The sequence below is a fragment of the Lacerta agilis genome, chromosome 17 (genome assembly GCF_009819535.1).
Source record: "Lacerta agilis isolate rLacAgi1 chromosome 17, rLacAgi1.pri, whole genome shotgun sequence".
Taxonomy (NCBI): Eukaryota; Metazoa; Chordata; class Lepidosauria; order Squamata; family Lacertidae; genus Lacerta; species Lacerta agilis.
Genome location: NC_046328.1, coordinates 20,229,288 through 20,244,262, shown reverse-complemented (window position 1 = coordinate 20,244,262; position 14,975 = coordinate 20,229,288).

Below are 14,975 nucleotides of genomic sequence, written 5' to 3'. Positions count from 1 at the left end.
GGGGTCATCTGTTTTCAGAGCATGAAATATGGCAGCCCAGTGGACAGAAGCAGAGAGATAAAACTCTGCTGAGGAGGTTTAGCAGGCCGATGAGCCATGACTAATGATGATTGTGGCTCATTAATCCAGGGCATAATTTATTGGGCCATTGACTACTTAGCAAGCTGCCCAGGGAATTAACTATTTCGGGGGGGGGGGGGAGCCATGCATACCTGCTGCCTTCGTTGGGTGAAGAAGTCCCATTGACTCATGACTACCCTATGGCTTCACCCAGGTAGAAGATGTTTCAAAAGATTCCTCTGTGTCTGTCTCTACCACCCATGATTCTAAGGCCATATTCACAGCACTATGGTACTACACTCCTGGCTTCTCCCAGAGAAGTCTGGGAACTGTAGTATGTTATTATTATTATTATTAAAATTTGTATACTGCCCTATACCTGTAGATTTTCAGCGGGGGGGGGGCGGTCCACTGTCCCTCAGACCTTGTGGGGAACCGGACTATATTTTTTTTTGGGGGGGGAATGAACGAATTCCTATGCCCCACAAATAAGAAGAAGAAGAAGAAGAGTTTGGATTTGATATCCCGCTTTTCACTACCCGAAGGAGTCTCAAAGCGGCTAACATTCTCCTTTCCCTTCCTCCCCCACAACAAACACTCTGTGAGGTGAGTGGGGCTGAGAGACTTCAAAGAAGTGTGACTAGCCCAAGGTCACCCAGCAGCTGCATGTGGAGGAGTGGAGACACGAACCCGGTTCCCCAGATAACGAGTCTACCGCTCTTAACCACTACATAACCCAGAGATGCATTTTAAATAAAAGGACACATTTTACTCATGTAAAAACATGCTGATTCCCGGACCGTCCACGGGCCAGATTTAGAAGGCGATTGGGTCGGATCCGGCCCCCGGCCTTAGTTTGCCTACCCATGCTGTAGATCGAAGGGTGGTTCACAATCAATCCCTCTTTACTGGGAGCTCGGGGGTGAGGAAGAGGGGCTTGCACAGGAAAAAGGTAGACAGAACGGGGAAACTCCAAGCGTTCTAGACTGTCCTGCTCATCTAACTTGTGCTGACATTCCTTTTTATGCTAGACTGACACCTCTTAGGGCTGCTGACCTCCTTTCCTGCTCCTCCGTTCTTCTTCGCGCTCCTCCAAATTTTGCAATTAGGTAACAATGTGCATTGATACATATATTACGGAAAACAGAATAGACAAATGTGCTGTGTTGGAAGAAACTGCAAAAAAGGTGTACCTTAGGGGAAATGCAGATTAGAATGCCGAAAATTTTTCATGATGACTTTTTTTTCAAACTACCAACTAAATGCTGTAGAAGTTGCATCAGTCCATCCAACTCCATGTTGTCTATACCTGTGTTCGTCAGCCTTGGGTCCCCAGATGTTGATGGACTACAACTCCCATCATCCTTAGCCAATGCTCATGGATAATGGGAGCTACTCGACAACATCTGGTCTTTAGCGACTGGCAGTGGCTTTCCAGGGTTTCAGGCAGGAAATCTTTTCCCAGCGTGGCCTAGAGATTTAGAGGATTGAATTCGGGACCTTTCTACAAGCAAGGCACATGCTCTAGCACTAGGCTGTGTCTGTACCCCAATCACAATACTGCATCAACTCTCTTGAATTTGCCCCAGACAGCTGCCTCTCTTGTCCAGGGCTGTCTTTACCCAGGGTGCAAGGGGTGTGGGGCACCTGGGCACCAAATTCTGGGGGGCACCAAATATATACCTACTGTATACCAGTCCCTCTCGATTGGTGGCAGTGAAAAGCAATGGCGCAAAAGTCCCTGCTCCCTCCTCCGTCACTCTGTTACTCCGTAGCGTCGAATGTTCCTGATGAGTCAGGAAACAAAAGCAGTTTTTCTTGCTGTGTCGTTGTTATACGTGAGCAATTTCCCCCCCTAAAAAAAGATCAACAACTTTGGCTTCCCCCCTCCCAAAAAAAGCTCAATAAAAGTTAATTTGGGGGTGCTGGGCGGATCTTTGCACCCCAGAGGTGCATATGCTAAAGATGGCCCTGTCTATTTAGCTGGTGGTTAGTGCTGAAAAGACCCAGAATAACACAGCCTCCCATAAAGAGAGGGGCAGTGTATCAATGGAGACACCGTGCATTTCCTGAGCATCACCCAGTAAGGCAGGAGTGGGAAACCTCAATCCAAGGGGCCAAATGTGGCCCTCCGGGTCTCTGTATGTGGCCCTAAGAACTCTCCAGAGCTCAGTCATTCCCTGCCCCTGCTTTGCACCCCCTTTGAGTGTTTTTGCCTAACTAGACTGTGTCCTTGAACTTGTTTCAGGCAGTGTGGAGCTTGCATGCAGTCCGCCCACCACCTCCCCGTCAGCTATAGGGCAGCTGAGCCTGGGAGAAGAGGCAGGTAGACGCAAACCCCACGCTGCTGTTTCGGGGCAGCATGGAGTCTGCAGGCGCCCGAGCCACCACATCACTCCCAGGAGAGACGCATGGCGCAGGCCCCGTGCCCCCCGCCCCCTCAGCTACGCCACTGAATTTACCCATGTTGCTTTGCCCACTTTTGCCTCCAGTCCCGCCCACCACTGGCATGTGTCCCCTGAAAGGTTTCCAAGAAGGGAATGTGGTCCTCAGGCAGAATAAGTTTCCCCAATGCCAAAATTCCTCCCATGACTATGGTGTGTGGGTGGGAGGGAGGAAAGAGATGGTTTGTTCCCCCTCTTTGTGGTTCTTAGGGGTTGCCTTCTGCTCCATTAGATACCTACTGCATTAGATGCCTCTTGCTCTGTATCTCACTCCCCCATTGCTTTCAGACACCACTCAATGAATTTGGTGACCTGCTGAAAGATTCACAGCTGGGCAAACACCTCCAAAGGTCTTTCTGAACACATCCTTGCATTATTCAGTCCCTGCTCTCTGCTTGTCGTATGCTTTAATCCAGACGGCTCACATTAACCTCTATGAATGATTCATGTTGAACATCCATCCTCGGGTTTCTTCACTGAGACCTGAAGAAATATCCACCCTGCGTGGAAATCCTTTCTCTTTAAAGCTTTGAGGCTTCTTGTTTTTGTCTGATGCAGCTCAGCTTACAGAAGAGGGGTTTTACGTGGGCTGAAGACAGATAGAGTTAGGGACTTCCAGATCCCCAGACTAGCCTTGTCTCTTTAAGCTCTTTTGCTGACCTCTCTATCTCTGTGGTGTTAGATGGATATTCTCAGGTTGCGCCCTGCTTATGACTTCCTGCCCTTTCTCACACTTCTCATCCCTCAGACCTCCTCAAAATGAGAGGTCAGAGACAACAAGGGGGCAAGTATGGCTGCCTTGTTTCTCTCTTAACTAGTTAGCTGGATTCGAATTAGAACATTTCTATCCAAGTTCTGTATTTCCTACCATAAATGACTTTATTATTTTCTTACCTATAAGCGTGTGTGTGTGTGTGTGTGTGTGTGTGTGTGTGTGTGACTGCAACAAGTTACCGGTAAGTCCACTCTCTAACTCACTCTGCATACACAAGATTTCAACAGGTAATTGACTTTGTTATCTCAGTAATTTTACCATTTAGTTCAAAGCTGGCTCCAGTCAGGGACACCTTAGAGACCAACTAAGTTTGTTCTTGGTATGAGCTTTCGTGTGCATGCACACTTCTTCAGACTGAAAGCTCATACCAAGAACAAACTTAGTTGGTCTCTAAGGTGCTACTGGAAGGAATTTTTTATTTTGTTTTGTTTTGACTATGGCAGACCAACACGGCTACCTACCTGTATCCAGTCAGGGAGAGGGGCTTGGCAGAATGCTCCTACCATGGACTACCTGCCATGACAGTGGGTTCGTGGCTTACCTGGTCACACCGATGTATGGCTACATGAAATCCTGTTTTAATTTCATATAGTGCCCTAGAGAAACTTTACATTGTGGGGATTTCAAATGGCTGCTAATAGATCCAACTACCAGTGCTATTGGGACCTGCCCATGCATTGTGTGTGTGTGTGTGTGTGTGTGTGTGTGTGTGTGTGTGTGACTAGGATATGCCCAAGTGTGTGTGTGTGTGTGTGTGCGCCCAAGTGTCCCGTGTCTCATGCTAGACCTGAATCTGTCCAGCTGGGTGATGATGACAACTGTTATTATTTCACTCAAATACTGCTTACATGCCAAAATGGCTTCTAAGCCATTATCCAACTATAAAATCTAGTAGGAAATCCATACACAATTAAAATGCACAATAACAATTCAATTGCAGCACCAAAGTACTCTTAACCAAAGTATGCAATATACAATACAATACAATAAAAATGACAGCGAAAACAGTTGAAACAATAAGCCCAATAGTCCACGTTCAGGGGAATGATTGCCTAAACAGGTGTGTCTTCAGGAGCAGGCAGAATGCCGATACTGATGTGGGCTTTCGTATTTCAGCAGTGAGGACATTCCACAACATTGGTACCATCAGTGAAAAAGACCACGTCATGACAAAATGAATTGGGTTCCATTTGCTGGTTGTAATGCCCTTGGTGGGCATTGGAGCAAGATACAGTTTTTCAGATGTGGTTTATGTAATTGTCTCCATGCATTTTGTTACTGTGAAATTGCCCATCACCTTGGGAGCATGTGTGCGTGTGTGTGTGTGTGTGTGTGTGTGTGTGTGTGTGTGTGCCTTCCTATATACATAGAAAAGTAATGTGTTGTCACACTCTGCAGTTGGCATGGCCACCAATATATAGCCATGACAACTGCAGCATCAGAAACAGCAGGCCGGCCCAGATGAGCTGTTTAATGGAGGGAGAGATGGAGTAGTGAAGGCCTGCAGCAAGATTTAGAAGAAATGGGGGAACCCCTTCACACAGAAGCTTAGCAAGCTGCTCTGGGAAGCTCCTCCTCCTTCCTTTCAAGGGGGTGGGGCTTGACATGGGAGGGGCTTGGAGTGGCCTGTGGTGAGTAGACAATGGGGTGGGTGAGGTGTAAAGGGTGTGAGGGGTTAGTTAGGTGTCAGGGAAGGGCAAAGGGTTGGGCAGCATTGGTGAGCAGAGTGAAAAAGAACTTCATTTTCATTAACTACTGACCCCAAAATTTAGGTTCCCCTTCAAAATAGTGCCAAAGTTTTGCAGTCGTTTCACAGAAAACCTCATGTTTTGCACCACCCCATGAACTGAGTAATTGACATTCAAACATTGACATGGGTACCACCCCAAACCTAGTGTTGATTACTCAGTTTGTGGGGCACTGCAAAACACGGGGCTTTTGCTGCGAATGCTGCAAAACGCAGGGTTTTCGCTGCCAAACACTGCTAAACGACTGCAAAACTTTGGCACCAGTTTAGAGGGAGTCCCACATTTTGAGGTTCGTAGTTAATGAAGTCATGGAAAGGGGTGGCAGCCCCATGCATATTAATTAACTTCTGGAATTCACTAAGGCGCGTGGTGTGGTGATTTTCATCACCCTGACCTTAGATTGCTCTGGCTTTGCCTTTCCCCTGAGTCTTTGCAATGGACCCCTCTTGCTTGGTTCCTTCTCTGGTTGATGCCCTCTTGGCGTGGCCGCAGGCAAGTCTTCAGATTACTCAGGTGCCCAATGAGAACAGGTCATTAAGGCTGCTTCCCTGCTGGTCACTCTGCTGCTGCCTCCTAGCCTTAGCTAATGTCTCTGTTCTTGATCTATCCCTGTCTGAAGATGGCCCACCCTACCCTCCACCTCCCCAAGAGCAAATGACCTTCCTCGAGTTGTTATTGTTATCACCCAAAGAGAAGATACACAAATACAACCTTGCCCTTTCCCCCCCCTCTCCAACCCCCCATCTTCACCCCCAAGTGACAAGACCACACACACCAGAAGGGATGTGCCTTGTCTCCTTTCCATCCAACTTGATTATCCTCTGTGCAGCTGAGTGAAGGGTTGGTCTGGGGAGGGGGGGGGGACACACACTACATAATGTGATGGATGGATGGAGATAGTGCGAAGGAATACAGCGACTCTGGAGGCATTTACGTACGATATGTCAGTGCTTTGGGTACACTGGCAATTGCTTTCTCTGAGACACTGTGTCTCTAGCCATGATTGAATAAGGGAATAGTCAGATTCAGGGCCGGATTTAGGTTTGATGAAGCCCTAAGCTACTGAAGGTAATGGGGCCCTTTATATGTCCAGCTGTCCTTTGTCAACAACAAATTGTCACTGTTTTTTGTGTTGAACATATGCTGTATGGTAATTTATGGACCTCATAGGTATCTCAAGCCATTTGCACATGTTGCCATGCAACCAGTCCATGCAGAATGTAGGCACCCTATATATAGAAATGAGCAAACCAGTGGTATTTTATGGAGCAGGCTAGCAGGCAGGGCCCATGACTTACATCATAGGAGCCTATACAACACGCAACACCGTTGCTGTATGTAGGTTTTATTTTATTTGTTTTTTTATCTTATATTTTGGAAATGTACATTCAGGGTTTTTTCCTTGATTTTTTTTGAGGGGCCCAAGAGAGTGGGGTCCTAAGTTATAGCTTGTTTAGCTTATGCGTGAAGCTGGCACTTGTCAGATTTCTCTCACTGCTGAGGGGCACAGCACAGCTGCAGAGCACTGTGTGAAAATGAGACCTGCTACACTCAGGTCCTGCTTTTGGGCTTCCCAGAAGCATTTAGCTGACCACTGGGAGAACAGGGTGATGGAATAGATCAGGCCATTGGCCTGATCCAGGGCTCTCCAGTTCTAATGTCGTGTTCTACCTTCACGGTCATCCTTTGAAATGCACACTTCTCCGAATTTTGCAATGCGGTTTGTCAGGCAAGTGATAAGGTGGGCGGAATCACATACTAGTGTTATGTGTGCATATAAATCTTACATTAGTGAAAATAGCATATGAAAATGTGTTATATTAGGGGACATTGCTTTGCAAAAACATGTAAGTTAGGCAAAATTGCATATGAAGATATTAGCAGAAATTCGCACTCAAATGCTGATGAATTTTCATGCAAACTCTTCGTTTCTTTTTATAGAAAGAAATCACAAAAGCAATGTGGGAATGTGGAGAGCAGAGCTGAAATTAACATCAGGAAAATGAGAAACTGAGAGAAACCTAAATTGATATATTCAGCCATCCTGACCTGGGATCGATGGTGAAGGCATATCGTCACATAATCCAATGATTATTTGCAGCACAATTTTGAACATGTGCTTGATGGGTCAGGCAGCAGCCCAGGGTTTTTCCAGCCACAAAGAGCAAACCTTTCAAAGGAAGCTCTCAGGCTACTTTATAACACTATTAGATATGTATAATGCAAGTTTCAGTGCAATTTGCTTCTTTAAAAAAAATGCAAACAGAAAAGGGGTTCAACAGACACAGTGTATACATTATTATTTTAAAGCATGTCCCCCACAAACTATTCTGGGAACTGTAGTTTGCCCTCCAAAGAGCTACAACTCCTAGAAGACTTAACATAATATACTTCTCAGATTCTTTTTTGTGAAGATGAGGAATGTGCTTTAAATTTATAGTGCCTGTGTGGCCTTAACTCCACTCTTCAAAAAAAAAAGCTAATATAAAGCTTACAAATCAATAAAAACCACCCACAGTCCCTGCCCTCAGATATACAATCTAAAAAGGCATGACACAAAAGGAAAAAGGGATGGGGAGGGCAGAGGAAAACAAGCAAACTGTATGTGCCCAGAATGGGGGGGGCAGTTGAGCTTTGAATGTGCATACGCACCCTGAATCTCAGATACGACTGTCTAAATAGGCACCAAAACATTCCAAACAGACTAATTAGATGCGATGGTGGTAGATGCATCTTTTAGCATCTCCAGACTTGTTAAAGGCACGGTGTGTATTAGGAAGGAACATGTGTGAAAGTGTCACTGACCAGGAAATGGGCAGCCCAGTTGCAGTTTATAGGAATGAGTGTCTTTCTGTCTCCAGTCTCCAGCAGCTGAGATTAACCAGGACATGACCCAGCCATTGCTGGCCTGATACTGGCTGGGAGGTCATCAGGTGCCTGATAAAAACAGAGCATCCTAAGCCAGAACTACATCTTTTTCAAAGGTGGTGGAGAGAGAGAGAGAGAGAGAGAGAGAGAGAGAGAGAGAGAGAGATCGAGGCAGGGAGGGGGCTCGTGGTAGAAAACGGAAAGTTCTCATTATAGACATCCAACTGTCCCTCGTTTACACATGGAACACAGGACACTGCCTCTGGGCTCAGTATGAGTCAGCCCATTGGTCTATTTAGTTCAGTATTGTCTACACTGATGCGCAGCAGCCATCCAGGCAACGGATATCTTCAGCCCTACCTGGATAGATTCTGGCTTTAAAAGAAGATTAGGATGGATGATAAAGCTATCATTGGTTACTAGCCAAAATGGCTCTGTTCTCTCTTCAGTCAGAGGCAGCATGAATAACTTAAGAACATCAGAAGTTGCCTTATACTAGGGTTGCCAAATTTCAAAAAGTGAAAATCAAAAAAGAAAGAAAGAAAGAAAGAAAGAAAGAAAGAAAGAAAGAAAGAAAGAAAGAAAGAAAGAAAGAAAGAAAGAGTTTTTGAACTATATTTCATGAAATCCACCCAAAACTTCACCTCCGGCCTGGGTTGCCAAACTTCCGGATTTTCCCGGACATTTTGCTGATTTCTGCCCGGACACTGTTTCTGATGGCCATTTATATCTGGGAAATTCTGAATGTATTGCAACCCTATTTTATACCATTTGAGTCATTGGCCTTCACTGTCTCTTGCAGGAGGGAATTCCAGCATGCAGACAGCAGCCCATGAGATCTGAACACCATGTCTCGTGGAAACCCTTTGAGCTTGTATGAAGGTCTTCCCTCGGTTGTTCTACCTGTGATGACCCACAAAGCCAATGTACACTGTTGTTGTTGTTGTTGTTGTTGTTGTTGTTGTTTATTAAATTTGTATACCGCCCTATGCCCACAGGTCTCATGGCTGTTACAACAATATAAAAACACAAAATTTGTTGTTGTTGTTCAGTCGTTCAGTCGTGTCCGACTCTTCGTGACCCCATGGACCAGAGCATGCCAGGCACCCCTATCCTCCACTGCCTCTCGCAGTTTGGCCAAACTCATGTTAGTAGCTTCGAGAACACTGTCCAACCATCTCATCCTCTGTCGTCCCCTTCTCCTTGTGCCCTCCATCTTTCCCAACATCAGGGTCTTTTCCAGGGAGTCTTCTCTTCTCATGAGGTGGCCAAAGTACTGGAGCCTCAACTTCAGGATCTATCCTTCTAGTGAGCACTCAGGGCTGATTTCTTTAAGAATGGATAAAAATAACAAACAAAAACAACCCAATAACCCACTAACCCCCTCCCCTCTCCCCAAGACATTTTTAAAGGGCTTTGGATGTTAATCAGTCAAAGGCCAGGTTAAAGAGGAACATTTTCGCCTGGCACCTAAAGGTGTATATTGTATAATGAAGGCATCAGCTGAACCTCCCTGGGGAGAGCATTCCACAGATGGGGAGCCACTGCAGAAAAAGCCCGTTCTTGTGTTGCCATCCTCTGGACCTCTCAAGAAGGAGGCACACAAAGAAGGGTCTCAGAAGACGATCTCAGGGTCTGGGTAGGTTCATATGGAAGGAGATGGTCCTTGGGGTATTGCAGTCCTGAGCTGTTTAAAGCTTTATAGGTCAAAATCAACACTTTGAAATGGATCCAGAAACCAATTGGTAGCCAGTGCAGTCGGACCAGGATCGGTGTAATATGCTCAAACCGTCTTGATCCGTTGAGCTGAATTCTGCACTAGCTGAAGTTTCCAAACCGTCTTCAGAGGCAGCCCTACGTATAACGCATTGCAGTAATCTAACCTTGAGGTTACCAGACCATAGTCATCAAGTGACGAAGACCTGTGTGGGTCCATTAGCACCTGGGGCGACACTCGTATGCTAAGAAGCGATCATGGAGGATGCTCCTGAAAGCTCCGAGGAGATGTGGGGTGGGAATCCTAATCAGGGGTTAATGAGGGAAATGGGTATCTCCTCCTTATTTGAAGCTTGAAGTATACACACTAACCCAGCTGGGGTACTTCAAAGGACTCTGAACACACTATCTGTCAGGGCTAATGGATGGCGGGGTGCACCCTAACAGGCCTGGAATTTCCCTAGTTGAACTTTGTGACAAATATAGGCTGGAGGTGGGGGAGGAGGAGGGGGAGGAGGAGGAGGTGTTTAACATTGTGGGTGGGGAGGGGGAAGACTTTCCCCTTCCCAGTGCAGCTTATTGCTATTTAGTTATTCAAGTTGAATAACTAAATAACAACCATTTAATTACAAAATCAAAAGAGTAGCTAGGTTTGTGTGCTTCTTCCCTTCGCAAACAGCAGGGAAAGTCGCCAACTTTCTCCTACAGGCCCTGCTCTTCCATGTCAGTTGCAGCAAACCAAGCAAATTAAGCACACAGTGGTTTCCACATCTCACTGATCCCCTTGCTGGGGAAAGCTTCATTCAATATGTATTTTGTATGTCAGCGATGCTGCTATATACAGAGGAGCTGGATGTGTGGAAAAAGGAAGAAAGGTGAATAGGTAACTCAGCTTCCCTGCAGCTGTTCAGCAAGGTCATGGTCCCTTAGAATCACCCATTGGCAATCCTACCCATGCTTATCCTGTTGCAGGAATGGGCAACCTCAGTTCTGGGGGCCAAGGACAACCCCTTGTGCCTACAGCCCTAGGGAGTCTCCGCAGTCAACTCCCTCCATCTAGACTCAGGCATGTAGTGTGAAATTCAGAAGAGCAAGTTCCTTTCACGATAGTCACATCCATGCCCCAGCCTAAGATTACACAATAATCTTATCATTATACAATCATAATAATTAGGGGTGGGGTATATGGGGTGTTTCCTCTGGTGGGGGACATGTCCTGCTCCTTCTGGGGTAGTTCGCTCACCTTTGGTCCGCATCCTGCACTCAGCTCTCACCTATGGTTCTGAGAAGCTGTCGGCATGCAGCAGCGGCCATGCCACCGGGAATGGCTTCAACCAGCCAGCTAAACCAGGTGAGGGCAGCCAAGGGGGTCTCAAACCCTCAGTGAGTTAGGAACCTTCCAGCAAAGACAGGCTCCAGCAGATTGAGTGGACAAGAGTGATAGTGGGTCCAATAGTCAAGAAAGCAGTTTCTGCATGTGCTGTAGAGGGAAGTGAGGGGCAGATAGGTCTCATCAACCTGGGGAAGTAGCCCATCTAGGAGAGGGGAAACTGTGATTCTAAACCTCTGCTGTCTTGCAGGATATCTTCAGGAGTAGAAAAGGTTAAGGAGTAATCCCTACACAAATCTGGAGTCCCTAAGACAGTTAGATGGTTCTTTGCATGCTTCCTTCTGGCAACTCCGGCAGCCAAGCTGGTGCCAAATGTATTGCTCTGCTTTCCTTTGGACTATATCAGCAAGGCTGGGGGGGTGTCTTATCATCTGGGCAGCCCAGAACCTCCATATAGACTACCCAGCCTTGTACCCTGGTGAGGTCACTTTGGTGCTACTAGCATGGTGGTTTGACTTTACCCCTGGAGGCGCACTCCATTGTTTCTTGAGACAGGCAGATGCCAACAATAATTAGGGGTGCTTTGCAATGATCAATGCTGACCTCCACGTGTTGCCTTTCAGCTAGATCTACTATTTTATGTGCATGTACATGGGTAAATGATTTGGAGCGACCCAATATCTTCCTTTGGAATAACTTAAATGCAGTTTTCCTTGAAGTTCCATTATGCAGTCATACCTTGTGTTACGGCCACTTCAGGTTCTGCGATTTCGGGTTGTGCACCATGCCGAACCTGGAAGTAACGGAACAGGTTACTTCCGGGTTTTGGAGCTCGCACTTGCGCAGAAGCACTGAATTGCATCAAGCACATGCGCAGACACAGCAGCGTGGGTTGCGAATGCGCCTCCCGCACAGATCGTGTTTGCAACCCAAGCGTCCGCTGTATTGCCATGGGTAGCTGTTAGAATCTAATAAATGCTTGGAATATTAAAATGGAATCTATGTTAAAACAGCATGTTAAAATACAGGCCAACTAGGAAAAGATGTATCCTCTCCCAAAGTGGGACCAAGAAGAAACAGGAAGTAGGAAGTGAGCTCAAAAAGCCTGAGAGTCTCAGTCTAGCATCTGAAGAAACGTCAACACAGGTGAGGTCAAAAGGACAGTCTAGGGAGTGTGCAGGTCCCCTTCTCTATCTCCTTTCTCCCATGCAAACCCACCAGCCCTTCTTCCAAGGTGAGTTGCACCCCAACACTCCCAACACTGTGCACCTTCCTTTTGCCTGGCCAGGATGTATGTGCCCTTGGACTGTGATAATATTTGTCTGGGGGCAAATGGCTCTCCAGGGTTTCAGGCAGCTGCCTTTCTCAGCCCTACCTGGACTTGCCAGGGAATGAGCGTGGGACCATGGAGATAATTGCCTCCACCTCTGATCAGAGGATTGCCTGTCCAAATGCATTCCTAACCCATTGCACAGATTTCTCAGTGGAGCCTCTGCTCAACTTTAAGCCTGTTTCATTTGGGAGTGTGAGGGTGCGGCCGGTGGGGAGATACCGGTAAACATAAGTGAGTTCTGATCCTCACGAGGCTTTGGGTGTGACATCATTGCTAAATGCACTTTCAAACAGATCAAAACACACACACACACACACACACAGAGAGAGAGAGAGAGAGAGAGAGAGAGAGAGAGAGAGAGAGAGAGGATGACATGGAGCAAGTGGACAGAGAAAACTTTTACTCCCTCTGTCATAACACTAAAATTCATGGGCATTAAATGAAGCCAAATGTCTGAAGGTTCAGGACAGATAAAAGTAATAACTTATTCACTCAGTGCCACCAACCTAGATGGGTTTAAAAGAGGATTAATAATAAGTGTTGTTGTTGTTGTTGTTGTTGTTGTTGTTGTTGTTGTTGTTGAGTCATTCAGTCGTGTCCGACTCTTCGTGACCCCATGGACCAGAGCACGCCAGGCACGCCTATCCTTCACTGCCTCCCGCAGTTTGGCCAAACTCATGTTAGTAGCTTCGAGAACACTGTCCAACCATCTCATCCTCTGTTGTCCCCTTCTGTTGTTGTTATTATTATTATTAATACCCTACCCACCTGGCTGAGTTTCCCCAGCCACTCTGGGCAGCTTACAGCACATATAAAAACAAATTCATGGAGAGGAGGAGGCTATCAATGGCTACTACCCATGATGGCTATGCTCTGCCTCCACAGTTGGAGGCAGCAACACTTCTGAATACCAGTTGCTGGAAGCCACAGGGGGCTCCTACTTGTAGATTTCCGACAGGCATCCGGTTGTCCATTGTGAGACAGGATGCTGGACTAGATGGGCCGTTAACCTGATCCAGCAGGTAAAATGATTACCCTTTGCAGTGCAAATCCATTTAAGTTCTTGGAGACATAATGACAGGTTGCACTGAGCACCTATGGATTTCAGCTTCACTCTTTCATAAAGCCATTTCCCTATCTGTTTCTCCTGATCCTCTGTAGCCATCTCAGAATGAGCCTTGCAATGTGTCTATTTCTGTGCGCATGTGTGCACTCTCTCTCTCTCTCTCTCTCCTTCTTTCAGCAACAAGGTTTGCATTTGACTCTGTCTCCTGCGTCAAGGGCTATCTTGCTAACCTAAGAATGTTTACAATGAGCTGCAAGTACAATTACGCCGCCTGATCTAATAGCCCTCTCTGTATACGTTACCAAGTACTTAGGGTCTTTTTTCTTCCCTTCTTCTTAAAAAGAAAGCCATTATGCTCAAAGCCCTTTTCGAGGGTCTTTGTTTTGACAGGAGGGCATTAAGGGGGCGAAACTGATAGCATAAGTACCACTTACAGACTTTGATCATCTTGGCTCATAATTCTCCGAAGGAAAGTCTTGTATATATTAGAGGAGGAAATTAATTTTATTGCTGCTGCAGGTTGTTTCTCTCTCTCTCTCTCTCTCTCTCTCCTTGATGCCTTCCACTTCCCCTCGCCGCCGCCCCCCCTTTCCAAACTCCATTCCAAGTTCAGGGTGAAGCAAAAGTCGAATAGGTCTTTCCGAATCAGAAGCCATCCCTCAGCCATCCAAAAGGGTTTCAGAGCCAGCAGGGACCCAGATGGAGCTGGTGTTCAGAATTTCCTGTCCTTGGAATGGCAGGGGGGGCATGGAACACCACAGCTAGCAATGGGCAACACCCCCTTCCCCTATACCACAACTCAGTCTAATATTGGGCTTGGCGAGCACATACGAAACCTGGGAAATAGCCAATCCGTTCATGTACGCTACGACAGCGGCAAGAATAGTCTACGCGCAGAAATGGAAAGAAGAAAATGTCCCAAAGAAAGAAGAGTGGCTTATGAAGATGGTGGAATATGCTGAGATGGCCAGATCAACTGTGAGAATTAAGAGGGGGAAATGAGGGGGGAAATTCTTCAAGAATGGAACTATGTTGTGGGGTATATATATATATATATATATATATATATATATATATATATATACATACACACACACACACACACACACACATACATATATATGTATATATGTGTGTGTGTGTGTGTGTGTATGTGTGTGTGTGTGTGTGTGTATACACACATACACACACATATATATAATATATATGTATATATATATTACAAAAAAAATCATGGTTGTGTTAAAACGTATGCAGGGTTCAACTTACAGCAACAGACAAGAATTTGTAGTTTAATAATTTTGAATTAACCTATATAATGGATAAAATACAAGTAACATGGCACCTTTACAAGAAAATAAAAGAATTACATGGAAGGGTGGGTGGGAAGTCAACGGATGTGTGATATTTGTTCTGATGGTGTTTTAAAAGAATTTGGGAAATTTAATTTAAAAATATTATTAAAAAACAAAAAACCAAACCAAACCTGGAAAATAGCAACTTAGGGCTGGGGGACATTCCCCCCCCAAAAAAGATGACCATATTCCTTTCTGGCCAGCCTTCTGAGAGCCACAGGCCAGGGGCATGTATCTTTTTAGTTTCTTTACGTATCCACCCCTCCTTAGTATATTCCAC